The sequence below is a fragment of the Corapipo altera genome, unplaced genomic scaffold (genome assembly GCF_003945725.1).
Source record: "Corapipo altera isolate COAL_440 unplaced genomic scaffold, ASM394572v1 64, whole genome shotgun sequence".
NCBI classification, from domain to species: domain Eukaryota; kingdom Metazoa; phylum Chordata; class Aves; order Passeriformes; family Pipridae; genus Corapipo; species Corapipo altera.
Window position 1 is genome coordinate 817181 of NW_020884893.1, and position 27773 is coordinate 844953.

A 27773-nucleotide genomic window follows, 5' to 3' on the forward strand; every position below is an offset into this window, starting at 1 on the left:
ATTCTTTAGGCAGCTCTTCACAATTTGTGGTGCAAGATTTTAACTTGAATTATGCTGAGAGCCCAAAAGGAGGCTGCAGAAGGGGGGCTCTCAATCCCTGGAGTGATCCCCATGCCTGAGAGCAGCAGCTGGTGTTACCTTCCTCTAGGGAAGAACTAGCCAACATCTGCCTTCCAAGAACACTGTTGCACCAGGGGTAACATAACATTTTCACAATGAGTCAATTTATCATTTTATCCTTCTTTTCTCTGGTCAGCCTTGAGTGTTGTCCCTCCCTTCACTGTTAAAGGCAGAAGGAGAAAAGGTATTAATTTGTGATTTGTTGGGAAATATAAATTACAGAAGCTGTAAAACAGGGGAATAATCTGGTCCATGGGCTCTTGCCTTAGCCTGCTGTATGTGATCCCAGTACCTGAGCATGTGAAGATTTGACTGACATTTAAAAAATATTCATTAACCAACGGGAAAGTTGCTGTATTTCTTGAAGATCTTTAAAAAATTCCTATTATAAGGACATCTCTGCATTTTCCTGTGCTAGATGGGGATCCCAAGGCACTTAACAGATGGAATTAGATCACAGTCTCTTTTTAATCTTGGGATGATGACCTCAATTGCAAAGGTATTGCTTCTCATCTTGTCCTACCACTGATCTGGCTCCTCCCAGCACTTCACACTTGGTGCTCAACGGTACTGAATATAAGTTGAATAGAAAACAGACAATGAAAAGCATTAGTTCCTTTTTTAAGGCTCACAGGAACACCATAACTGCCTATAGGAGACAGCCAGGGAATTCTGGAGTCACTGTGTTCATAAAGCATTGTTATCATATTCAAGTTCTAACTTTTGTGGGTCTATGACAATCAAGTTTTGAAGATGAAAGATTGGCCTGTAGAATTTACATTATAGAACAGACATTAAATATTAATCTTTGGGCACCAGAGAGATTTCAGATTAAAATTTATGATCCAGAAGCATAATCCCCTCCCTTCGCATAAAAGCACCGATTTCGTCTGTAAATGCGACCGTGTTTGAGCAGAGGAAACAACCCAGGTGGAGAGGCAACAGCTTCACGTGAAAACAGGGATTTTTAGGGAAGAACCAGAGCGAGTGTGGCCATGGCACGGCCACGGGAGGGCAGCAAGGAAACACCATCATCATCATCATCTCCTGCTTGGCTCCTCACTGGGACTCCCGGCTCTCCAGACCCCCCGGTCCAGGGCTGGGACTGTCCCCGTGTGGGGACAGCAGGCTGGGGAGCAGGGAGGGACTCAGCGGAGCTGGCTCTGCTCTTTAGGTGCTCTGAGACGCTTAAAGAAGCCAAAAGGGCTGTATAAGTAGATGATTTCTTGGCTGAGTTTGCAAAGTGGAGCAATCATCTGGGGTGAAACTGTAATTAAAGGTGTGCTGATGTTCCCTGTGAATGAGAGTAGAGAAAAAAAAAACCCACCACTTCGGGCTGAAAGATTAATTTAAGTGCCAAGTTTCCCTTCATATTTTGAAATAAAATTGAAATTAGTCTGGAGATTAAATGTCACTTTGAGTTCGTGTTAAAAAAGCACTAAACTTGCCACTACTGATGTCTAACCGTTTTCAGACTGGTTTGCCTTGCTTTTGGTTTAGTTTTATTATTTACGGCCATTTTTCCAAGGTAAAACCCGAATTCACGGAATGTTTCAAGGCATCCGTAAAGTTTCCATGCACGAGGAGCACGACAGCACCTGTAAGCACCAACCACCAGCCCAGCCCTTGCTGGGATCTCTCTCCAAGCCTTGCCCGGGTCAGTCCCTGCCCATGGTACGACTGTCCCCCGTCCCACGGGCTGTGGGTCCCCTCCTGTGGCAGATAACGCTATGGAAACCCTATTTCCACGTCCCGGGCAGTGTCAAACAGACTCTTCCAGTCAACAGCGCCGAGGAGAAATGAAACAGGATAAAAGGTTTCAAGAAGTGAGGTGCTCTGGGCAGACAGCAATTAGGCACGAGGGCTGAGTGAGGAGCAGATGTTTCATAGGGCTCCAGTGTAACTGAAACCATGGGCTATATTAATATTTTTTTTCATTTTATATCGATCTCGAAAGCTTCCACCTAGCAAAAGAAAGAAAAAAAAATTGACACTGCAGACCGAACAATACACTGAGCCTTATCTTAATTGAACATTAGGAGCTGTTCCTGTGGCCAGCGGGGGGGGGTGGTTTTGCTGGTTCAGCATTCAGGAGGGTGTCTTCCAATTACTGCCATTAGCACTGTACTTAAGGGAAACGTTTTATCCTTTTCCAGGGAGCCCGAGCACCTGGAGGTGTCACTGTGGATGAGCCAGGGTGCAGACCTGCAATTTGTTACCTCCTCTCTTCTAAGTGCTGTTGTACCTGCTTTTAACCTCCCGTAAATGTGATGTAGCTCACCTTTTTTTTTTGTTTAATTGTTGAGAATGATGTCTGAAATCACTTCAGAGAAAAACACAGGATTAGAAATTCTTCCCTGTGAGGGTGGGGAGGCCCTGGCACAGGTTGCCCAGAGAAGCTGTGGCTGCCCCATCCCTGGAAGTGTTCAAGACCAGGTTGGACGGGGCTTGGAGCAACCTGGGCTAGTGGAAGGTGTCCCTGCCCATGGCAGGGTGGGACAAGATGAGCTTTAAGGTCCCTTCCAACCCAAATATTCTGTGATTCTATGTGTGCAGGCAGACTCTTAAGTTACTACAGAGAAGACAGCAAGGTGTAAATTCACATCCTGGGGTAAATTCACATTCCATTGTAAACTGGAATAACTTCCCACCCCTAACCCTTCCCATCCTTCACCTCCAGTGCTGCAGACTGGGAGCTGCTGTGGTGACTGGACTACTGAGAACCAGCAGGTCCAAGAGTGATTTTTTTTGTAGGCAATTTCTGCCTATTCACATGCAGGAGTTTTGCTGGTTTATTGATTTATCCATTTCTTCCACCCAGATTTCATTCCAAAACCAGAAATCCAGTTTGTCACATTATAATTTTCCCTTTGGAAATGATTTGAGACCAGAGCACTACAAAAGTATATATCGGCTGCAGTGTTATAAAATCATGGAATGATCTGGGTTTGAAGGGACCTTAAAGCTCATCTCCTTCCACCCCCTGCCATGGGCAGGGACACCTTCCACTAGACCAGGTTGCTCAATGCCTCGTTCAGCCTGGACTTGAACACTGCCATGGAAACATCTATTTTAAAAGAAGTGTTTTTTCACCATCCAAAGCTCAGGGAGACGATTTTTCATTCATCCACTCCCTTTCCTGCTGGGTGGAAGTGCTGTGATACTGGAGATGTCTCACATTATGCACAGACTTGAAGAAAGCAGATATTTTCCTGGTAACTTCACTCCTTTTCAGGGTTTTGGGGATATTCCAGTGTATAGTAACTCTCCCCAGATTTGTTTTCAGAATGCAGGCTGCTCCAGATGAAGTTTGGAGCCTGCTGTATGGAATTCCTGCTGCCAGGTTACGCCTGCAGAGATTTTGTTTGTCGTGTGGTTCCTTTACCAAAATACCAAAGGCTGTGTTTTTCTCACTTCTCTCCTGAAGGCATCACAAAGTGAGAGATGATTGTCACTTTGCATAGCTGATTGCCATCCAGGGTGATTGCTCAAGCTTTCTGGAGAGCTTTGCCACTCATCGCTGCCTGGGAAAAAGGGTGACACGTTTCGGATGAAGGTTGCACATGACAGGGGAGATGAGGCTCCCATGATCCTTCCAGGAAGGACATGAGGATGTAGGAAGCAAAAATACTTCTTTTTTTAGTGTTTGGGGGGAGTGTTTTGTAGGTTTCTACACCAAGGAGGAATGGGCAGTGCAGGCCTTGGCTGGCAGGAGAGATCACAGGGGAGGGAGAGCTTTTCTCTGTCAAATGTTCTAAGGACAGTTGCCAAACTGATGCTAATTATGTAGTGTTCACCTACCACCAGGGCCAAAAGTGATCCAAGGAGACTTTTTATCCTGTTGTTCAGCTTTAATTGTCTGTGCCTGGCTGAAATTTGCCTTTGGAAGTCTCTCCATACTTCCAACATCTTGGAAACGGAGCCTTTTCAGGGAAGAAGCCTGATAATATATCTTTGTTTCCCCAGCCAGAACTTTGCTTAACAAACAGAAATGATTAAACTCCAAGTTCCAAGTAATTAAGATCAGTCGAGATGTGGAAGCTCTTCCAACACTAAGTTTTGTGTGTCTTTTTGCATTTCTACAAATTCCCTCTGTTTTCTCTCCAGACTTTAAAAATTTAAACATTCAGGTTCCCTATTTCCCCTTAATGCTCCGTGTTTGAGCTATCAATAAGTTTGAAGCAGGTTTTCCAAGGAAGTGTGTCCAACAATATAAATATATATAATTTTATTCATTTAAAAAAAAATGGGCTGAGTTCTTTAAGGAAAAGGAATGGAAACAACCAATCCTGTGTTTCCAACACAGTTTGACATGGCCCATGTTTATGGAGTATAGGTCAGGTCTTGAGTCCCTTTACAATATTTCTGGATCTGCTTTTAGTTTTCTTTTACAGCTGAAAACACGTGGCAGGAAAAAACAGGAAACTCTTGCACTTGGAGTTTGTAAGGACCTATTCCTGTCAGGAATGGATGTACTCTGCCTTGCCTTCCATTTACAGCATTCTTCACGCTTGCAAAGAGCTGCACAAATCCCTCCAAGTTCTCTTCCTTATTTCCAGATAATTTTCACTCTGCTGGAACTTTTCTGCGGCTCCTGTTCTCCATTTGGGATATTTTCTTTAATTTCTCCTCACGCCTGGCAGTGTGCAGGATTCAATAACCTCTCGGGGTCCCAAACACTCCAAACTTATTGTCTGTATGCACTGTCACACTTGCAACTGCTTCTGTTTAAATGAGCATGAATTTCTTCCACGTCATGCTCCAAATCCCCATTTCTGAGAACCCTTTCTTAGTTACAGTCCCCAGTGCTGTAGTTATTGCCTCTAATAATTGTCTTTCTCCATTTTTATGCTGGTGAGCTCTTCTTAAGGGTCTCCTGGGGGAACAAAAAGCCATAAAATTCTTTAGTCTCAGGGTCATTTCAGATCAGGTAGAAATTTTGCAGGCACCAGTTTGGTGCCTTATCCCTCCATCCAGACAGGTTCACTGAGGCAATGGGAGCAGCTCAATCTATCCTGCATAAATCAGCTGAAGTGTGTGTGGCACTTCCAGAAGGAGCTGGGCAGAGGGTGTTGGCCATGGGGTGGCAAAACTGCCAAAGTTCCATTGCCTTAATCCCCTTCTGGGCTGCCTTGGTGCAGGTGAGCTGCAGGTATGGCCTGAGCAGCTCCCCTGGGCTTGCTGTGATTTCCAGATGGCTGGAATACATAACAGGCAATGGGAAGTGCTGGGCAACACCTGACTGCTCTGGATGAGGGCTTGGGGCACAGATCCTTTGTGACTTCTCCCTGCTGCAGCTTCCAGAGAGGAGCAGTTTGGCTGCATTCCCTGCAGCCTCTCCCTGGAGCTGCATCGCTCTGCAGGAGCAAACACAGGGAACTGCTGGGAATGCAGCTGTGCCAATCACAGGATCATGGAATGTGCTGAGTTGGAAGGGACCCACAAGGATCATTGAGGCCAACCCTTAACCCTGCACAGGACCATCCCCAAGAGTCACCTTGAGGGCATCATCCAAACGCTCCTGGAGCTCTGGCAGCCCCAGGGTCGAGCCCACTGCCCTGGGGAGCCCGTTCAGTGCCAATCACCCTCTGGGGGAAGAACCTTTTCCTGAAATCCAACCTAAACCCTCCATGACACAACTTCAGGCCATTCCCTTGGGATCCTGTCACCACAGAGAAGAGATCATTGATCAGATTTGAAATCCTGGGATGAAACTCAGCTTATTCACACCACAACTTCCATAGCTGTGCACTGGGAGTGAGCAGCACACAGGGTTGGTGAATCCACGTAGAGACCAGGAGGGAGCAGAGAGATTCACAGAATCACAGAATGGTTTGGGTTGGAAGGAACCTTAAAGATCAGCTTGTTCTAACCTCCTGCTGTGGGCAGGGACACCTCCCACTTTCCCAGGTTGCTCCAAGCCCCGTCCAGCCTGGCCTTGGATCCTTCCAGGGATGGAGACACACTGTTCATCCCATTCCAGCTGCCTTCTTTGTGCCTTAAAAAAGCTTCATCCCTGGCAATTGCTTCCTCCTCTGAATCCTCACAAAGCCCTGGTTCCACAGGCTGTTTTATCCAGCAGAGCTGTAGAGCCAGACAGTTTCTTGCCTTGCTCTGCATGGGCTTGGGAGTAATAGAATGAGTCATCAGCTGGGAGCTTAAAATTACGATGTGTGCCACTGCTTCTGAAAACCTAAAGAGATTAATATTAAAAAAACACAGATCTAGTTGACTCGGTGGTGTAATGAAGAGGTATTATACACACCAGGCACCTGTGTGAAGGAATACCTGTAACAATCTATTACCATTTGAATGCAGGGAGATTAAATGCACCCCAGAAACCAAACACAGGGGAATTTATACCCTGTTTACTTCAGGACTGCACTGTGAGAGAAAAGAAGCAGCAAGGAGAAATGGTAAAAAAAACCCAAAAAATATTTAAAAGGATGTTTTGTGTCTCCTTTCTGCTCTCAACACTAGGTATTTTTGTGGAAAGACGAAATGCAGATGCCAGTAAGACTTAGGTCCACTGTCTTCCTTGCATATGCAAAGACTGGTTCTAAAGAGTTTTAGTGGAAATGCTCCCAAAAGAACTTCCAGAATCCTTATATGTGTCACTTACAGTCATGTTTTGTTAGAAACAGCACTCAGAAGAAGGTATTTCTGTAATAAATGGCTGCCAAACTCCAAGAAACTAATATTTCACACACAATGTCATCTTACCACACACTTTCAAGCAAGTACTTCCCTTGCATTTTCTGTGCCATCATTACTGATAAATAAAATAACATTACTTTTATCTGGTGCCTCTGTGAAGTGCTGCACATGTTATTTGTGCAAGGAGAATGCCAATGACTCATTCTTTTTCCCTTTACTTACACAAGAATAAAGCACAATTTCTCAGTAGAGGCAGCATCAGATCTCCAAAATCTACATGGGGAAAGCAAGATTATTTTTCTATTTTTTTCCACTTGAAACCTAGCAGTGCTGAGTTCTCTGACACCAGAGCAACAAAGCTTTTGGAGTAAGGGGTCACTGACCTAAAGAAGTGCTGCCAAGTCATGAGGTGCCCTGCAGACCCCACACAGTCCCAATACAACCTGATGTACTGATGGGTAACAAAACAGGTTTTATTGGTGGTCCTTTAGTGCTGCTTTTGTTGGTGATATGCCTGACCCAGCAGAAGGTATTCCAAAGTAAGCTCTTTATATTTTCTTGTGTTTGGCCCATTTGATGCCCCTCTGACTGTCAGGTTATGGATGGATGGTCTTTGGAGCAGAAAAACTAGATCATGTTGCCACATCCCTCTCTTTGCTTTTCTTAAAAACTATGGATGTCAATCCAAGCTGAACTCTGGCACTAGATGAGGCATAATCTTGGGATCAGAGCCATGTTCGCATTTCTTTACCCTTTCTATACTTAGATTTTCTTTTATACCCCCTCTTGTCCTCAGTTCTCTCTGTACAGCAGAGTTTTATTAGGATATCCCCAAGCTATCCTGCAGAATTAGATTTGTTGCTTTATTTTCATTGAGAAAGATGGGTGGGTGAGGAGGGAGGATGTTGATTTTTTCTGCATTAAAGCCAGCAAAGAAGAGAAGAAAGGATCTGAAACCTAAGAAAATTGCACTACTAATCATATTTTCGTAAGCTGTCCTCTGTAGCATTACAGTCACAGAGTATATTTATAATTTGGTTTATATGAGCAACAGTTTAAGTTAAGGGAAATTGGTTTCCTTTTCAAAATGTCATGTTTCTCATTTCCTTGCAGAATCTTGAGCTTCTTCGAGCCCATATCAGACTTTAAATCATTCAAAACCACACTCCGTAATTAAAACGCTGTAAATCCTCATTAATCAATTTAGCAGGTTTGATTTGTTCTAAAACACATTAAAATAGAGCTGAAAGCTTACTGAAAATTCCAGGTGACACACACACAGGTGCAAAGCAAAGGGAAGATAAATCCACCCCGGGAAGGCTGCACAGGGCTGGGCTTGGACTTGAGAAACACGATTTCTTCTGAGCGCAGAGTCCATGAGTTTGGGCTCCCCAAACAGGAATGAGCCAACTCTCTGCTCAGGTTCTTGTGCTCTGATGGCTTTTTAATTTGTTGCTGCTTTGGCTTTGGCTTCTGCTCCTGTAGCACAGTCATTTTTCTGCACTGAAGGCACAGTGGATCTATTTGCCTCCAGACCCTCCTTACCTGTGCCGGTGGAGTATCAGGGTCGTAAACTGTCCCCAGCTACTCACATTCCACACTCACACAAAAGACATAAATTAGACATAAGTATCTCTGGGTTTCATATCTTGCTTCAGCAGCAGTTCCATTCCCTGGTTTGCATTTTTGTGTGCTCTGTCACTGACCAATCTGTGTCTTGGGCTAAAGGCTTCAATTTTCACCTTTGTGGGTTTTATTTTGCTTTGGAATTCACTTCCTCTTTCCTAGAATATTTAATGTTCTCTATAGCACCCACAACATCCAAGCTCTCTCTTGGCTCCTCAAACTCCCCTCTGGACCATATTTTATCCCATATTCCCATCAAGATCTATATCTTTTTGGGTGAGGGCTCTAAGATGCCTCGTTGGGGTGGAAAGGGATTCAGTTCTGCCACAGTTCGCAGACATGAAATAGATATTTGGGACATTTCTCACCATGAGGGTTAGAAACAAAATCACTGATTAATACAAGAATCTTGAACAGTCTTGTGGCATTTGGTCTGGGGTTTGGACTTGTCCCGTTAGTAATTATAAGAATGTGATAAAATCACTGCATATGAAAAGACAGGGAGATAAAATCTGTTGATTCATGGATCAGAAATTCTGAGCTTCACAATGCAGTGTTGGTCAGCTGTGCCTTCCTTAAACCTGCTTTATGTAGCATGAAAATAGGTGGGTTTGTAGTGTTACAAAAGTCCATGATAAGGCTATATCCAGCTAGTGGTAATGGTATTTAGATTTATTCAACCTGAGTAGCTGCCTTCAGGTCCCCACAAGTGATAGAATAAGGGAAAAGAAATTAAAATTAAACCACAGAAAAGTTACATTGAAAAGAACTGACCCCTGGGCCCCAAGAACACCTCTGCTCACTGCAATCCTGGTTGCAGAGGCAGGTACAGCAACAAACTGGTTGTACAAGAAACAGCGAACAAAGGTGCCACCCTAGAGGGAACAACATTAATATTTCAAAAAGAATATCTCCAGAAAAAATTATATAGGGCCTTTTTTTTTGTTCAGACTTTTCAAGCCTGTTGTTAGGTCAGGTAAAGCCAAACCCAGTAATTACACCTTATGAAAAGATTTAATGCTTTTTTTTTTTTTTTTAGAAATTTACCTTCAAGAAAACGTGGCAAGGGAAAAGCAGGTTGTTGAGGATGAGGACCATTAATGCAACACTTTATGAAAAAGAAAAATGAAGTTTTCTTGGAAAGGCAGGGAGATCAGGATCCTTATATGTTTCTATTAAATAGTGATAAAGCCCTGTTCTCCCAGGTTGTGGGACATTGGCAGACTCCCTGCATACAGATTTCTCTCTCCCTGCCAGCACCAGGCTGGATGAAAGCCCAGCAGTGCATTCTGTTAAGGAGCTTATTCATACAATTAAGTTTAATTGTCAGCAGTTTTGATACTTCAGACTAAAATGAAACCTGGCTCCGTTTCTGCAGCTTAGATTCACCTGCAGCCTGGGAGAATTCTGATGCTATTAAAATTAGAGCCTTGGATTGCTAAAATACCAGCCAGTTGCAAGGATAAATTCTGCATAAACAGGTTGTTTCCTCCCAGGTCTGGGGACTGAGCAGCAGGTCCTCACTAGAGTCTATTTATTTTTCTCAAACGATGGTTTCTCAAATTCTGGAGCAGAGTGATGCTCATGTTGGCTGTGGGGGCCTTGGTCCTTCCACAGCTCTGTGGGCTTCAGGACAGGTTTTTGAAAGAAAGATGTACCCACCATATTTCATATTTACATTAGGCTGAAGTATGTGGCATTTTGCAATTATCACCAGACTCATATACAATGTGTTAATGAGTTTTAACCTTAGTGTTGTCCTCAGTGTTAGAACAGAAAATTTGAGGCATACTCTACTTTTGCTGTTGTTTTCTCTGACTCTTAACCTTCATGGTCTGTGACTTGAGAATTCCTGTGCTTTGCTTCTCTTTCATCCCTGGAAGTGTCCAAGGTCAGGTTGGACAGGCCTTGTAGCACCCTGAGCTAGTGGAAGGTGTCCCTGCCCATGGCAGGGGGTGGGACAAGATGATTTTTTAAGGTCCCTTCCAACTTAAACCATTCTAGGATTCTGTGTTTCTGTGATTCATTTTAAATCAGGATCACAACAAATCAACATCTGCAGTCCTTCAATATCAATTTTTGTTTTAGGAATCTCAGTGCTTGTACACATTCTCAGCTGCCTGGAATGAGGATTTTACATGATTAAGAACAGTCCTGGCTCCAACTCCACAAAAGGTGGGTCTGGAGACATCATCTAAGCTTTCCTTTTGTGCCAGCATCAGGGTGGGGACCTGGGAATTCATCATCTGTCTTGGTCTGTGTCTTACCACGAGGTTATGACCCTGACTGGACTCTTTGGCCTGGAGGAGAAGAGCTGAGAGAGATGTTCTTTGGATGAAAAGGACACAAATTCTTAATTTATTATTTTGGCTGTGTACATGAGTGCCCAGCCCCAGACTGGAGACGTGGATGGCAAGAGGCACAGAACTGTGGCAGAAGGTTTGCCAGTCTCATGAGGTACTCTCACAAAAACCAGGAGTATTTTGGTCCAATTTCCACCCTGAGTCTGTGAAATGGAGGGTTTGAACCTGAATTTCCATAATATTGGACGAGCCCTTTAACACCTATTATATGAGACCAGAAGAGTTGCATCCTGTTTCCCCTACTGCCCTGTAATTGGTGGCAGAGTCCTTTCCTAGATACTCCATTTCACTTTTTAAAGTACCCAAAATTGAAGTAACATGTTTTGTTTTGTTTAATTTAAACCACGGTTTCACATATTCATAGATTTTGCTTTCAGTGCTGTTTCCAGGTGATCTTAATGGACTGTTCCTTTTTTTTTCCCAGCTCTCTCATTATAGTCACCTATCACATCACTTGTACTTCACTCAACTTCAACAGAAGCACTTTCAGGAGCAAGAGTTTATTGCACAGCCCAGCTCACGTTCCTGTGACACGAGCAGTGATTTGCAGAGCAGGACAGCCACAACTAATCACATTTTGTAAATCGTGGAAATTGTGACATTACCTAATCGGGGTGCTGCTGTAAACACCAAAACCTTTGTCCTCCTTTAGGAACCAAATTACATGAAAAGACAATTTACCTGTCCATTAAAGTATTGCTGCCTCATTAAGTAGAGTAATTAAACATCAAGAAGAAATAATTATTATAATTATAGGACATTTGAGATTTCATTTCCCTTCATGACATATGAGTTACATAAACTAATTCCTTTTGTAAGGTCCACTCATAATAGCAAGGAATGTCAAAACAGTTATGCTCTTTGCCTGCTTATTCTGGCAGTTATTGGACCAGCCATTAAAAACTCAAAAATTAGCAACTATTATAATACCAGGATATCCAAATAGCCTCTATGTAATTAGAAAATAGGAAATTACCAGAGTAATAGTGTTTGTTCTTTCTGTTCCTGCTTCCAGAGTGAAAAGCTATGGGAATAGTTCAGTATATTCTCCACTGTGCTGATTACTATGGGAAATGTGCAGCTCCTGATGGCAAAAGCCATTGCTTTTATTTTATATTGGATTTTATGATTTGTTTACAGCTAAATTTTGGTGCTGTGGTTCCTTCTTCAGGGTGCTGAGCTAATTCAGCATCCAAGTCCTGCAGCATCCTCTCCTCTGCCTCCCCAGGAACCCTTTGCTTCGGTCTCTCCCCGAGCTGTGTTCACTTGGGGATCTTTGCCAGCTCGACTGAGGCAATCCAAAGCCATCCAACACCAGCAGAATGTAGCACCACTGTAACATTCCACAGTGAAATACCCTTTCCTCATGAATTTATTAAGAGAAGAGAGCTGTACCTTCATGAAATGCAGAGCAGGTTCCCAAGGGACACTAACAAGCGTGTTCTTTTTCAGTTGATCATGACATATGTATAGAAAAACATAGATTTTGCTAAAAGAGTGCTTAGGTTTGGACACTCAGACTTATGCACCTTACTTGCCTCTATATTTACCTCCTAGAGCAGATGACAATGTGCTGTACAAAGTATCTCATTCACATCTCACTAGGAAGGCACTGCTCTTGCAATAGCAAAGGGTGTGTGTAGTAAGAAAAAGGGAAAGAAATAACATGGATATCAAAAACATCATTATAATACTATCTTATCATTGAATTTCTCCAAGCAAGGGAAGGTGTCAGGCTAGTGGGCACCCAAGGCAATGCACAGGATAAAAGTGAACCCAGAGAGATTGTATTTATATAAAAAAATAGTGGCTGTGGCTTGGCTATACAAATGATGTAGATCTACATTCAGAGCACCTGTAAATAGATATTGCTACCATTGCTTTTAAACACCCCTGGATTATTTGTGATTGGAAAAATGCTTTACCTGCAGGGTACAGGGAGAAGGACACAGACTAGAAAATATGTCTGGAAGGTGCCACCAGTAACAGGGCAAAGTGACTTCATATGGTTTAATTTTTAGAGAGAGATCACAGGCAGTTGTCCCTAAACTCAGCAGGATTTGCTTCCTAATCCTGAAACAGCAAAGCAGAGCTCCAGGGCAGTGGGAAAGGCTTTTCCCTGTGAGTTGTGGCGACCTGGGCAGGGCTGGGTGGTGACAGTGGGCACAGCTCAGGAGAGAGGGGTTCTCTCTTCACCCTTCCTCTCCATTCGGGAGCCTGGATACCTGGAATGCACTTTTAGCTCGACACAAACCCTCCTTCCTCTTGGCTTTCCGCCCTTTTTCAGCATCGCAGCTCAAATCAGCCACGTCCACCCTACCGAGCAGCTCCGGCCCTGGTTTGCACCAGCTGCCCTTTCAAATGGAAATAAGCCCAGACCGGCCCGTGAATAGGGACTCCTTGAAAGGTTTCCAGGATTACATTAAAGCGCCATTTGGGCACAGAAGATCAAAAAGAAAGTCACAGCCGAAGTTTACTCAGGTTTCCAGGGAGCAACCTAATAAAGGAGCGTGAATAAAACCCGACGAGAGGCTACGACTCCTATTAATTCATTTGTTTACTCGGCTCGGGGAGAAGCTCCTGCCACATTATCCTGCAAAGGAGGCTCAGGTGGCTTTTTATTTGCTTATTTAAACGCCTTCCCCACCTTGTGCAGAGTCCCGGTGGGTTTTTGAATATGTCAGGTTGACTCTGCTACTGTTATTCCCTTGAATGTCTGAGTTTATTCAGTTCTCCACGGGGTTATCAGGCAAGGAGGACGATAACAAAGAGATCCATTGTCTACAGGTAGGAGAATAAACACATTTCAAATGAGTGCAGCATCTCCCCAAAATTATTTAGCTCTGGTTAAATGTATTCCTTCTCCCCACATAACAGAAGAGGAATTAGAAATCATAATTGAGAAACCAAATTAATGCAACAAGTCACTGTTAACGCATGAGCTCAGCAACCTTATTTTTAAAAGTTTTCTCCTCTTCAATTTTAAGTGTACGTAATTAATTATTGCATTTTAATCTCTGGTCTGGACCAGCACTTGATGGTGTCAAAGCTCATGTCAATCTAAGACATAAAAAAATATATGGGTTCTTGCTGTACGATTTCTAGGCCTCTTTGGTATAGCTAGACAAGTAATTAGGCCATAATTGGAAAGAAATTAGTTGATATAAGTTATTAGCATCACCATCGATTAAGTATAATCAAAATCAGTGTCTCCACGAGCTATTGATTGCCACTTGCTTTTGTAAGTGTAATTGTAGCATGAATTGTCTGTGCACGGCTGGGCCTTTTATTGTTGTAAATATCCAACTGAAGCAAGAGATTAAATTCTGCACAAGCTCTAAAGTGCCTGGAATAAGTGTGAAGCCCTTGCTTTCGTTTATTGCTGTGAAGATTTAAATAGGCTATGAAGGAATATTTTTCGGTTCCCTCGACTGGATAACAGTCCTTGTCATATTTGTGTGAGGATAACAATCTCTAGGCTGCGAGGCAGCTTTAGAACTAGACCCCAATGGGGTGTGCAGTCCCTCAGGTCGTACCTGGCAGTGCCCACAGCCTGCTCTGGTACAGAAGAAGCCAGTTCTGCAAGACAGATGGGCAGCTGCACATGCACAATTTAACTTCTTGAGTAAATTCTCCAGCTTGACCACAGGATTTATCCAATACCTAACACAGTAGGATTTCAGTCCTGGTTACTTTGGAAGTGCTCCAAGTGCAAAATCACCGTGTTTGATTGTTGCCTATGGCAGGTTTTGGCAGCTGTGATCAGCAACTGAGCATTTTCAGTCACCTTACTTGAAAATCTGACTCTGTGTCTCACCTGGGGTATTTATGCCTTAAAAAAGAGAAAGACCTGATTGTGCTGATTCACCCTCTTCCAAGAATTACAATATAAATAGAAAAATACAGTAGGTGATCAGGATGGTTGATTAGAAAAGTTTCCTGATTACGCTTCTGTTTTTAAACTTGTTATTCAAAATCTGCTTCTGCTTTGCACACAATGTGGGGCCTTGCTTTACTTTCCTTTTGCAAGCAGTGGGAAGAGGCAGGGCCTGGAAGTCTTGGGGGATCAGTATCAGACAATAATCTGGAATTCTCACAGTGTTGCTGCAGTTTGACCAAAGTCTCCACAATTCCCTTCATCCAGCCGCTGAGTCACGTTCTGCAGTGGGAAAATTAGGACCAAATATCAGTACTCAAGACAGCTGATATCACCCCCAGATGGCTTATTAGCCACACAAGAAGATAATTTTGGAACCTTTTAGCTTCAATATTGTTTTTCAAACCGCAGATGAAGTGCACTGGGGAGGCCAGGAGAGGAAATCTGCCCAGCTCCTGTGGGTGCTGCCTGCTCTGCACATGGGAGATGTCACTCTCCAGCTCCACCACTGCTCAATCCTTCTGCTTAGTTTCAATTAAACAAAATATTTATTTCCCTTGATGATAGTGCTGTTAGCCACAGCTAATATCAGAGATGCAATCAGTTAAGCTGGAACGGGGTGGACACTTGCTCTTCACTTATTCAGGGCTCTGGATCCTGTCAGTCCCAGCTGGACTGAACTCCACATACAAAGAACAAATGTAGGTTGTCTGGGAAGGGTTTCCAAAGCTGTTTCTTCACCCTCATCAGCAAATTTAGAAAGAAATTTGAACCGAATGTGCTCAGCTCTGGGAGTTGCCATGGTTGCAACACAGACGATCTAAATGTGGGAGATTATATAATCAGACAGAATGACTATTTATACAAAGAGTTTAATTTAAACAAAAAAGGGAGAGAAAAGCAAATGTGCCACACAATACCTGACTTTGTCCCTTTCCACTCCTGCATGGCAGAGCTGCTGTAGCACTGATGGTTTTAAATCTCAGTGCTCACCCCCCCCCCCCCCCCCCCCTTCTTTGTATGGTATTTAAAACGTGCACTAAATCTAAAATAAAAATAAAAAAGCATTAAGTAGAAAGTAGTGTAGATTATGAAGATCCATCCAGGCAAGAAAGAGGCTGTTTATCACACCTGGATCAGCAGCAGTATCTTCTTTAGGGAAGATACACCAGCTTTTCTGTAATTTTTGTTGTTCTACAATCCTGTAGAATTTTAAAAGGCAGTAGTGTGGATCTCCTTCTTGGGAAGGATCATCCTGTGTAATACTATCACAGGAGCTAATTTGTCTTCCCTTGAAGTGATTAAACATAGGGGAGCAGATTCTGTGGCCCATAAGATGTTACCCATACATGGTAATTTCCTTCTTTCTGGTCCAGCAAAGCCAGCCAGCTCTAACTCTGCTCCCTCAAGGCTGGTTTCCCTGCATCCCCCCCCTCCTGCTCGTCCTGGGTCTATCCACAGCATGAGAGGCTGCTGGAGTGGGATTTCTCCCCTACAGATTTCCCCTCAGATAGGCAATGGGAGTCTATAAAAGTGACAGAGCTCAGGAGGGATTTCCCTCCTGAGGGAGGGAAGGAGCAATGTAACAATAAACATTAATTACAGGCACTGTAGGCAAACAGATGTGACCCAGATGTGAGGAGGGCTGTTTTCCTAGAGCTTGGCCTCACCTTTGGTGGTTACAGGTTAGACAGGAGTGAACAGATTGCTTTCATATTTTACCACAATATGACCAGTGCTACCCTGAGAACCCCTAACTGCCCACTGATGGGAAGCTGGAAGGAGGGTGTATTTATTAACCAACTTTTTGGAGTGGGAGAACTTTCTGCCCAGTGGCAGCAAACACTGAAGCAAGCAATGCTGCACCCTGGCATCAATCACCCGAGCCATTAGCTTGAACAGTGGGTGTTTCTCCTCCTTGCCTTTTGCTTTCTGTGATGACAAACTTTCCATGGGAGTATGGTTCTGCTCAAATGACAATGAGAAATGGGCAGGAGGCTGCAGGGAGCAAGGACAGAAGAAAATTTCTATTGCAGACACAAAAATGTTGAGGTTGCACAGATAAATCCAGTCAGAGAAAGACACACAGCAGAATCCCTCTGTCCATCAGACCACGGAGGAAAGTGCATGCCTGGTTTCATCCTTTACTAATTTTCCAGGATTTTTAATTACCTTGTAGCACAGTGTGGACACATCAAGCTGTGGTTTGAGTACAAATGAGCTCTTTCTTTTGAGAGGACCTTGGCCTAAGATCTGGTGTTTGGCACCCGACCCCTGAGCCAGTGCTGGGGCTGCCCACGGTGGGGATGTGAGCCAGTGCTGAGCCCTGGTTTGCAAAGGGAGGGTTGAGCTCCCCAGGGGTGCAGGGAAAACCAGAGCTGCTGTCCCTGCAGGGCTGTCTGGGGATGTGGCTCTGAGGGGAACACTCAAGGAAACACTGCAAGGAAAACAGTCACCATAAAGCAGTTTTCTCTCATGGCTTGGACTGTTGTGGGAGTTGGATCCTATCTCACTGCTGAGAGAGAGATCCTGGATGGTTGCAGACTGCAGAACACACACAGTCCCTCTGGTAGGACACCCTGATTTCTTTTTTTTTCTTCACTTCAAATCCTTTAACGTCTCTGACCAAGTCAGGGGTCACTTCCAGAGTGAAAAAAGACTTGCAAATATTGTCTCTCCTCTGTGAAGCTCATTCTCATTTTAAGGGAGTACAGAGAGAAAGCTTATATTTATAATTCAAGTAGGAAAGGCAGATTCTGCTCTGTGATTCAAAAGCAGAAGCACTGTGTGAGAGAGGCCTTGCAGCAGCCTAGAGCAGGTTCCTGTTCTACCATAAATCTCAGCAAACAGGGAAGTGCAGCCACAGCTCTGGTTTTGCACAGACTGTTGTCACTAGAACATAAGAGGATTTTTTAAAGGTGATTAATGTTGCTCTCCCACACCCAGAGCAGCCACACACTCGCTGTCTGCAAGGCTTGTTTCAAAGGAAAGGATATGTGAGGGCAGGAGAAGGTTCCCAAGGCAGCAGGGCATGGAGCATCTTCCTGGGTCAGAGGGCTGGAGCTGTGCAGAGCCTGTGTCTGAATTAAATATCTGATGGTTTCTTCTCCTGCTGGGACTATCAGCTGAGAGCTTCAAATGCTGCTGCTGCAGGAGCAGTGCTCTGTCTGCCCTTCTGCCACATCCTTCTGGGAAGGTAGTGATCAGTCACAATAAATATGAGAAGTGATCCTTCAGACAGGTTACTGGATGTGGGAAGTGTTTCCCACACACTTGTGGTCTGTTGGGCTTCCTTAACTGCCAGTCTGGACACACTCAAAGAAAATGGTCCTATCTGCAGCATGTGCTTTCTAATCAAGTCTAAATGGAGACAGTTTTCTGCTGTTACATCTGCTGCACATCCTGGAGCACATCTCAGACAGCCCCTGCTTCCTCCAAACCCTGTTCTACAGGAGGATGACTTGGGTTTGGCTCCTCTGTCCTCCCAAGCTCCTTTCAGCAACAGTTATGGATCTAGAAAGATGAAAACTAAAGTCCAGGTAAGACAGTTTTAAAACCCAGAGAGGCTTATTAAATCTCTCCCACCTCCTGTTCAGCCTCCCATGAACTAGTCCTTGGCAATAGTGGGATGGTCATTTGAGGAGGATTTAGTGAGACAGTTATTTGAGGAGGACTCCTTACTCTGAGCTTTAGAGGACCATGGTGTGGGCTGGACTGAGTGACCCTTGGCTCAGTAGAGGGGTGGCTGCTTTTACTGGGTGATTCACTTCTCTATTGTGTTAACAGAGTGAGAAACTCACCCTAAAAATACTTATTTATTTCCCTAGACTTTAAGGTGACTCACTGAAGTGGAGACATTTACTTGTGGGCAAACAGTCCTGCCTTGGTAAACCAACAGATCCCTGAGTGTGCTCTCTTGAGTGTCGGAAATTTATGTGGTGAAATCACAAATTCAGTTATTTGCAGGTGTTTTGGTATGTTTTGTATTGAGCTCTAAGGTAGACTTTCCTTTTCACTGGGAATCTGCCCTAGAAGCTTTCATGTTTATTTTACCATCCCCCAGATCCTATTCACTCATACATGATTCCTTAATGGCATTTCTGGGATGACGTGGGATTGTGCTGAGGTCCTTTTTCATCTAGCCTTTTATCTTTCTAAAGCTTCATGTTATCTGAGGAGTATTTCAAACTGAATCTCACTGTCCTCTCATGTCTTCTAAGTAAAAAGTATGAAATATGCTTAGTCCAAATCTCTGGAGGAATTTTTCCTGATTGACAAGTCCTTGCAAATACGTCCTGGGACCCGTCTGTTCTGCCTAATAAATCATCATTAGCTCTCAGCAGATGAAGAGAGATTCTCTTCATCTGACAGGGTATCAATTCACTTGCCTTAATGTACATAAGGCTTTAGGTCTCTCCACCAGTGCTCTCCAAGAGAGGCTTTCTGTCAAGTGAAAAAATGGGATTCAGGCAGCAGAACTCAGCTGCCAGGTTTGCCAGTGATGGACGATGCAGGTGGGAATGCAGCTCCTTCCTCCTCTGCTTTATTGATCCTGTGGCTCTGACCAGTGTAGCAATGTTTCTGTATCAGGAAAACCAAGTAGAAAGGAATAAGGGGGAGGCAATGGCTGAAATTCGGTGCCAAAGCCTGACTGCTCTCAGGGAGGGTTTTTGGGAGGTCAGCAGCAATGACAGCTCTTCCCTGGGGCAGTGCTTGTCCTCACAGGGCAGTTAAATTATTATTATTATTATTATCATCATCATCATCATCATCACCATCATAATTATTATCATTATTATTGTTGTTGTTGTTATTATTTCATTATAGTGTTATATTTATTATTCAATATTATGATGTTATTAATATTACTACTACTACTAAACAACAATAACAACAGCAATAATAGTAATAATAATTTGTTAGTAAGAATTTGTGGACTATGTTACTATTGCGGGTTTTATTGTTGTATAAGGTGCTTTATTTTAAGAGCACATTTTGGGGATTACTTCCAATTTATTGGCACATAGGAAAGTCTCCTTCAGAGTCATGGCTTACACAGAGGAGGACAATGTGGTGGGTTGGGGTTTTGTTTGTTTGTTTTTGAGACTTTGAGCTTTGTTCTGTTTTTGAGAAGTGAGGAACTCCAGGACAGAAGCAGACAACAGACAACACGAAGCACCAGAGCAAAGTTTGGCACCAACTCACTGATGGGAAACTAAGTGGGAGGTAGTTTTTAATTTTCTTGGTCATAATCTTATTTAGGCACATCAACAAAGAGCTCATCATGAGCAAATCAAGAAACCAATATATGACAGGTAAGCCATGGTTTCAATGTTCACTGTTGGCCAGAACCAGCCCGTGCTGGAAATGAGAGATTTGCTCTAGTGCTTCATGTTATCTGTCCTTCTGTTCTGGAGTTCTCACTTCTGTTGTCCAAAGTTTCAAAAAGAAACAAAACCCAAAGCCACCAATTGTCCTCCTCTGCCTGGGCCAGGCTTTAGAAGGAAACTTTCCTACGTGCCAATAAATTAGAAGTAATCCCCAAAATGTGCTGTTAAAATAAAGCACTTTATAAAATATTAAACCCCACAATAGTAACTAAGTTCACAAATTCTCACTAACATTAAATTTAATCCAGATATTTCACTAATGCTTTAGTTTTCATTCATGATCTTTCTCTTTCTTAAGCTTTCTAAAAATGTATTTGTAGATTAAAAAACACTGCTACGTGTAACTGCAATTTATATCCTTTTGCATTTTTTCCCCCTAAACACCAAGACTAAAAAAAAAGGATTTAAGGATTTTTTTTTTTTTTTACTTAATCCTTTCCCTGCAAGAGCTGAGCTATGAAGAAATGCACCAGAAGGAAGTGTTTTAATGCACTCACAGAAATGGCAACGTTGAAATCTCTGCAGTATTTTAGTCACTGAGTTCAAGTATCAGGATCCAGCTTAGAAAAATACAGGAGTTGATAACCAAAGTAGTTTATTGTCTATTTGTTTGCTCAGTTGCCATGGCAGAGAGTTCAATGTGAGTGACTCTGTGGGGAGGCAAATGCCTCCTTATATTTGAAACTGGGCTGTGGGGGAACACAACAGAATTTGTGCCCATCAGAGGAGATGCACAGGGAATAGACTGAGAAAGTGTAGCCTCAGAAGAGTTATCTCCTTACAGCTGTACTGGAGATAAACCAGGTCCTTTTCAATGTTTCTACACAACTTGCTTTTCAGCCCTCCTCGAATGCTAACCCTGTTCCACAGGAAAGCTGAACTTTTGAGTCTGTTCTCCTTTGCAGCCTTGACTCGATAAAAAAAATAAAGATTATTTCTATTGTATGATCCAATTCTTCAAGCTTTTGACAAGGCTTTTGAAAGAAGCTACTTGAAATCCATGTTAACACAGAAAATAATAACAAAACACCTGTATTTCTCAGGACTTTGCCCAGTACTTAGGCTGTGAGAGTATAACCATGCAGTCAGGTTGTAAAGGTGGCATTCAGAAAAGAAGGCTGTTGCTTGCAGTGCCTCTGGGGATTGAAGGAAAAGCAGGAGTTGGGGCATGGAGCAAAAGACCAAAGAGATATGTAGAAGATGGCCACCAACCAGCAGAAGAAAAGATAAAGGAAGGAAGGAAAATTCAGATACTCATATGGTTGAGGGTGTGCTATAAACAGTCTTGGTGCCCATATAAAGGTGCCATCTACTGGAAAGGGAAAATAAGTAGTTAGAATAAGGTCATCAGCAAAGTACCAGTGTCAAGAGCCATCAAACAAATAGCAGAGTCCCCCCATTCTTTCTTATGTCTGGCAAATGAAGGAGGTGTTGGCTTAGGATAAAAAGGAAATTTCCTAGAGTGCCTCTCAGCACTCAGCCCCAAACCACTCCATGCTGGCACTTCTGCAGAGGCTCTCACGTGGGCAAACATTGAGTGAGACACCTCAAAACACTTTTGTGCTACAAGGTCAATCCCATCATCCCAAACATCACTAACTAGGCCCCCGTGTTGGATGGAGTCCGAGCTGCTGCAGTGCCAGGGGACTGGGGTATATCCAATTTCCCAGTCAGACAAAGCAGAAAGGAACAACCCCGTGGGATAGGAAGTCATGAGTTGTGCTCCTTTTTTATCGTGGCCTGTGTCATAAATTCACAAAGGGTTCCCAACAGCACCGATGCTGTCAGGCTGGTTACAGCGTCACCACTTGTTTATGGCTTGGGTAACTGCAACAGTCTGCCAAAGTTGAGTGGAATTCACAGCAGACACTAACATTAGTTACTTGGTAAATATCAGTTTATCATGACCAAGGTTAGGCCTCTTTCTGTAGCTAAATATTAATATTTTGTAATTTTCAGCGTTCTGAAAGAGGTTAAACAAGTGTTGGTGTCTTACTACATGAAGGGGCTGTGTTTTCTCATGGCCTGTTACTGAAATGCTGCATCTGTTACCTTTCTGTTGATAGCAGCTTCAGAAATCCTGGCCAACTTCCAGAGCAGTACCTTTTTTTCATCACTGTCAGCTTCTGTCAGTTCATCTCTCAGTCATAAAAATTTCAAAACAAAGTCTACTGTCTGTTGTCTAATATTCCTTCCATTAGCCATGCCCTGCACTTTCGTTGCAGGCATCTGACATTAACTTTTGGTACAGATAGTGGTTTACAAATCTAAAATACCTCGCTGACACTACCTGACCCTCCCTTCACACTTAGGAAATTGCCATAAGTATCTCTATTTTACAGAAAAGCTCGAAAGGAGGCTCAGACAGAAGTGATACCCCTATTTTCATCCAAGGTTGGTAATTTAGGTGTCTTGTTATGCTCTCAGCACTTCAGCCTGAATTTCACTGCTGTTAAATAATCAACTCTAACAGGATACGTGTGTGTGCTTTATTCTCCTGGAAACCAGGCACTGGGAGCGGGATGCCCCAAAAGGATGTGCCAACAACAGCAATTTTAGCCCATTTCAAAACTGAAGCTTCTGTCTTGAAAAATAGACAAAGAATTAAGGGTCTTTGTGGATGCTCTGGAGGAATTTCAATGTGTTTACAATTTTTTTAGTATCTGGACTTCCTTTTTTTTTTTTTTGTCCTTATCTGTGCTGTTTTCCTGCAGTAATTTCCCACCCTTCTGCTGAGATCTGCTGTGTCCCAGCTAGTGCAGGTCTTATTCCTTGGTATTGACTGTGGTATATTATTGGAAACCTGTGGTTCAGTTTATAACCCATCATATTTTCCCTGGCTCTCTCTAGAGGAATAGTGCTTCTGATTAATTTTATTAGTGGGTTTATTTCAGTTCAAAATGAGGCGTGGGTTTCCAAGTGACAGAAAATAGTCCTTTTCTTAGAGTATAACAATGTAGTTCAGAGATGTATTATCCAGAGAAAATGAGAAGATTTTAAAGGTTTTTTTTAAAGGGAGAAAATTTCAGGCTTGATTAAAAACAGAACTAAAGGGGGGGAAAAAGGGTTCAGCAGTAATTTCAAAACAGGAGTTGCAGAGATTGCTTCCATGGGTGACTGCTGGAGTCTGTGCCCCTCACAGCAAAACAGTGTGAACACTGGGTGGTACAGATTTCTTTATCCTAGGAGCTAGTGCACAGAGTTTAGAAATTTCCAGATAGAAGAGAGGGGAGAGACTGGGAACTGTCAGGAACTAAATCTTAGTATGAGAAGAAAAAGAAGGAACCACAAATTCTGTGCCAGTCTCTGGATCCAAGGGCACCAAATGGAGTGGTTTTCATCACCCTGCCTTGAGTAAGATTATTCCTCTTCATTTCTTTCCCTTGCCTTGAAAATATCTGATGTAATTGGATGTCTAATAACCAGAACTGGAATCCTCTCTCGTTCTCCCAAAACAGGCAGTGTTCTTTCTACATGTTCCTCGTGAAACGTTGGCTCATTCTTATTCCAGCTTCCCACCTTTACAGCTGAGCTCCTTTCTCATCTGTGAATCATCTGGAATCATCTGCCTTGCCTCTTGATACCAGAAGTGATGTGACTACTATATTTTGCTTAAATTCACTGATCTTCTTTTCCAGCCCATCTCTTTTTAAAGCATTCATCAAGCAAATTACGGAGTCTCGAGAGTGTGAACTCTTCCTGTTCAGCCATTTGCAGCAGTTTAAAGTTGTGAAGAGAGAGAGCAGAACTGAATGGAACTTTTGTCTCTGCCTTGGATCCAGAGGGGTCTTAAAACCGAGCATTTCCTCTCATCAAAATCTTTCTCCAAGGCGGTGCTGCCTCGCTCAGAGCCCCTGTGCATTCATCTTCCTCAACCCCTCATTAATCACACAGGGGAGGTCTGTTGTGCAGGATCCTCGCTGAAATTCGACCTGTTCTCTTGTTTGGTTTAAACTGGGAGCTAATGGTTTGATTTCTTTGTAGAACAAGCCCCTGTGGAGCAGGGAGAGCTCTGGGAATGCTGGAAGGACCAGGAGCTCAGCTCAGCTCAGGGCTGTTGACTCCCCCCTTCACCCTGGGACTTCCCATTTCAGTTTTGCAGTGTTATGAAGTTCAGCACTGCTTGATTCTAATATCCTTTCCTGTGCCTACAGAAGTGACTTACTTTTCCACAGCTGACATTTATGGTACTTCTCTAAATGAACGATCATATTGTTTGGTTCCTGGTTATGCAGTTGTTGACAGCTACATGTATTTAACTTCATTTTCATGAGTTATTTACAAGGGCACAGTTAATTACAACTGTTTGCTACCCAGTTTGCATACAGGGTACAACACACAGCTCTTAGGAAATATTTCAGATATCCGTGATTTTTTTCTGAAATTGCAAAGGTTGAACGACTGCAGAAAATTAAAACCAAACAAGTAACCCCTTCCCCCAAGAGCTCTAATTTAAAATAAGTTTCCAGCCCAACAGTTACAAATCAAATCAAGATTTATAGTGACAGTATTTTTCACTTCTAGGGGCCTATATATTCCTGGTATGCACATCTCCCATGTGTAAGATATTCAAATTGTCATCCTTTACATAAAGGTAATTTCATGTCACGCCACTTGTGGTAGCACAGAGTAGATCCACACAGGTAGATTGTTTTTAGCATGAGTGAAGTGCAGCTGAACTGCAAGACTGAGTTTATCTATCATCTGATAGCTTATCAAATTTAATTAAATCTCCTCAGTAGATCATTGGTGAATCCAGTATCATAAAATCATGGAATGGTTCGGGTTGGAAGGGACCTTAAAGCTCATCTCATCCCACCCCCTGCCATGGGCAGGGACACCTTCCACTAGCCCAGGTTGCTCCAACCTGGCCTTGGACACTTCCAGGGATCCAGGGGCAGCCACAGCTTCTCTGGGCAACCTGTGCCAGGGCCTCCCCACCCTCACAGGGAACAATTTCTTCCTAACATCTAATCTCGACCAACTTTCTTTCAGTTTGAAGCCATTTCCAACATATCAATGCCTAACTTGAAAAAGCAGAACTCATTCCAGGAAGGAAAGTGTCATGGAATTCCAGCCATAGCACAAACACGGTCCTTGCTCCACCTTCCCCCACTACCCATGGAAAGGAATAATGTCAATTTTCAGTGTTGAAAAGTTACTTTGAATCAGACCCCAAATTAGCAGAAGTCTGATGGCATCATGAGACATTCTGTGTTCTTTTTCCTCCTTTATTTTAATTTTTTTAGGATTCAGCCATTTTGACACAGAAATTTTACTTGGTAACCTCAGCTTAAGTTTAACTGTGAGTTATCAGGAGTAGCTCAATTATTTTCCTTGAAAACAGGGCTGAAATAAGGATGTCAGCACGACCCTGCTAGTGTTGCACACTAGCTAGTTAAACAAACTGTTGGGAGTTGAATTAATAGACTCCAGGCTGCTTAATCCCATGGCAACAATCAGCCTTAAAGATCTTTTTAACCTGTCATTAGAGATATAGGAAAAAGAAGAAAATAGTTAAAGAATTGAAGATCTTAGGTGTTAAGGAAGAGTTTCATTCTTGCAATATTCCTTAATCCTTTTTCCTTTAGCTATTGGGAGAGGTTTTTCTAAGGACAGCTCAGGTTTGGACACTTTCAGGTGGTGCAGAAAAAAAAATATTTGGGAGAAAAGAACAGTTAGTAGAGACAGTGGAGCTGATGTTACTGCTGCTGCTATTGTTCCTGGTGAAATCTAATTCTGATGCCTGGAGGGGGGGCGAAAAAGAAGAAAGAAAAAAACCCAAGACACAACAGGAGGATGAAGAGATTAGCAAAGAAAAGATGCATCCTCTGTCTTCTGCAGGACGGAGTTTTCCCGGCAGTCACAAGGGTGGAGAAGCAGAGGGAGCCTGTGATCTGATCAGCACTGATGTGGGGATACCGAAACTTTGCTTTTAGCTTCGCTTTCGGAAGCAAACACAGCAGTGCTGCAAAGAGATAGTGAAGTCTCGCCTGGCTGACCCTGTCTTTTTGGTTCTAATAGAAGAAGATAAAAGAGGAGAATAGGAAATACAGGTAGATCTGTGAGGACTCAAAATTACTGAAGCCTCGTTTTCTGGGGATGTGTGTCCAGTGGTTGACTGGATATCCTTCCTGAGAAGATTATAGTGCAAATTCTTGCATGTTTAAGACTCTTATCTTGGGACTCTCAGCAGCCTGGTCTAGTGGAAAGTATGACAGGGAGGTGGAACCAGATGGTCTTTAAGGTTCTTTCTTACCCAAACTGTTCTGTGATCGTACAACAGCTGCCTTGTGTCCAGCATCACTAACTCATAAACAACCCTTCACCCCATGCTGGGCACTTACAGGGGGCATTAATGTGTTCCTCCTTCTCCTTCCCCTTCTCCCAGCTGCCCATCCTCACACCACTGGTGAGGATCCAGTTGTCTTTGAGCTTTCTACTGTTCTGTCAAATTTGACCAAGACAGACCCCCAGGCTTAGGAGTTGTGTGTGAGGTGAAAGGATTGAGAAAGACAGCGGGATCACATGAGCTTTGTTTCCATAGTAAACGAGGCTGAGAAGGTGGAGGAAGAAGGAGGAGGCATATGGCAAGTGGTGATAGCAGGAACCAGAGCTCTCTTCTGAGGGTGGCTTCAGGCTTGACTCATGTGTTGGAACCAGAGATGTAATTTCTCTGAATCAGCCAAGATGCTTTACAGGATCACATGAAGTTGCAAGAGCATCAGGGATCCAGGAAATAAGAAGATTTGCTGTTATGGTAAACACAGTTTTTCCTCTTCATATCTTTCTATCCAATGTCACAACACTTGATCACCTTCCCTTTAGTTTATTTATTTATTTTATTTTAAAAGATCCCCAAATGCTGACTGCTTCTACAGTTTTTTTGGGATCATTTCCCCCTTTTTTTTTTTTCCTTTTCAACACACTAAATATCGACAAATGGTTTTTGACCTTTTCATGCAGTTGTATTGATGTTTGTTCAGCTGGAGAAGAGGAGACTGTGAGAAGACCTCATAGCACTCCACATCTTCCTCATGAGAGGGAAAGGAAGGGCAGGCACCAATTTTTGCTCTCTCTGACCAGTGACAGAACCCAATGGAATGGCTGGAGCTGTGTCAGGGCAGGGTCACGGTGGATCTCAGGAAAAGGTTCTTCCCCCAGAGGGTGGTTGGCACTGACCAGGCTCCCCAGGGCAGTGGGCACGGCCCCAAGGCTGCCAGAGCTCCAAGAGGGTTTGGACAATGCTCTGAGGGACAGGGTGGGATTGTTGGGGTGTCTGTGCAGGGCCAGGAGCCACACTGGATGATCCTGGTAGGTCCCTTCCAGCTCAGGATATTCCATGATTCTATTCAGAGTAAATAGCATTTATTGTCCTTAGATCATAGAATTTTTTAAAGAATTGTGACCAAATATCAAGACTTCATGGTGTTAAGGGAATGTCCAGGGTGTTTGTGTCTGCAGTTCTTGTAGAAGAAACCTAATAATATCTTGTAGAAGAAACCTAATAGGTTTACTACTTGCTGTTTCCTACTAATAATCTCTTTTATAATGTGTTCTTAATTATCTTAATTAAAAAGAGCTCAGAAAAAAATCATGTTTACAGCAACAATGCATTTATTTCCAAAAAAGCAAAGTGTTTTCCATGCATTCTCAGGAGAAAACAGGTTTTGATACACAGCTAAATGATTTGGATCACACACTGGAAGCAGCTGGAAAGGGATAAATGCTGTAAAGAAC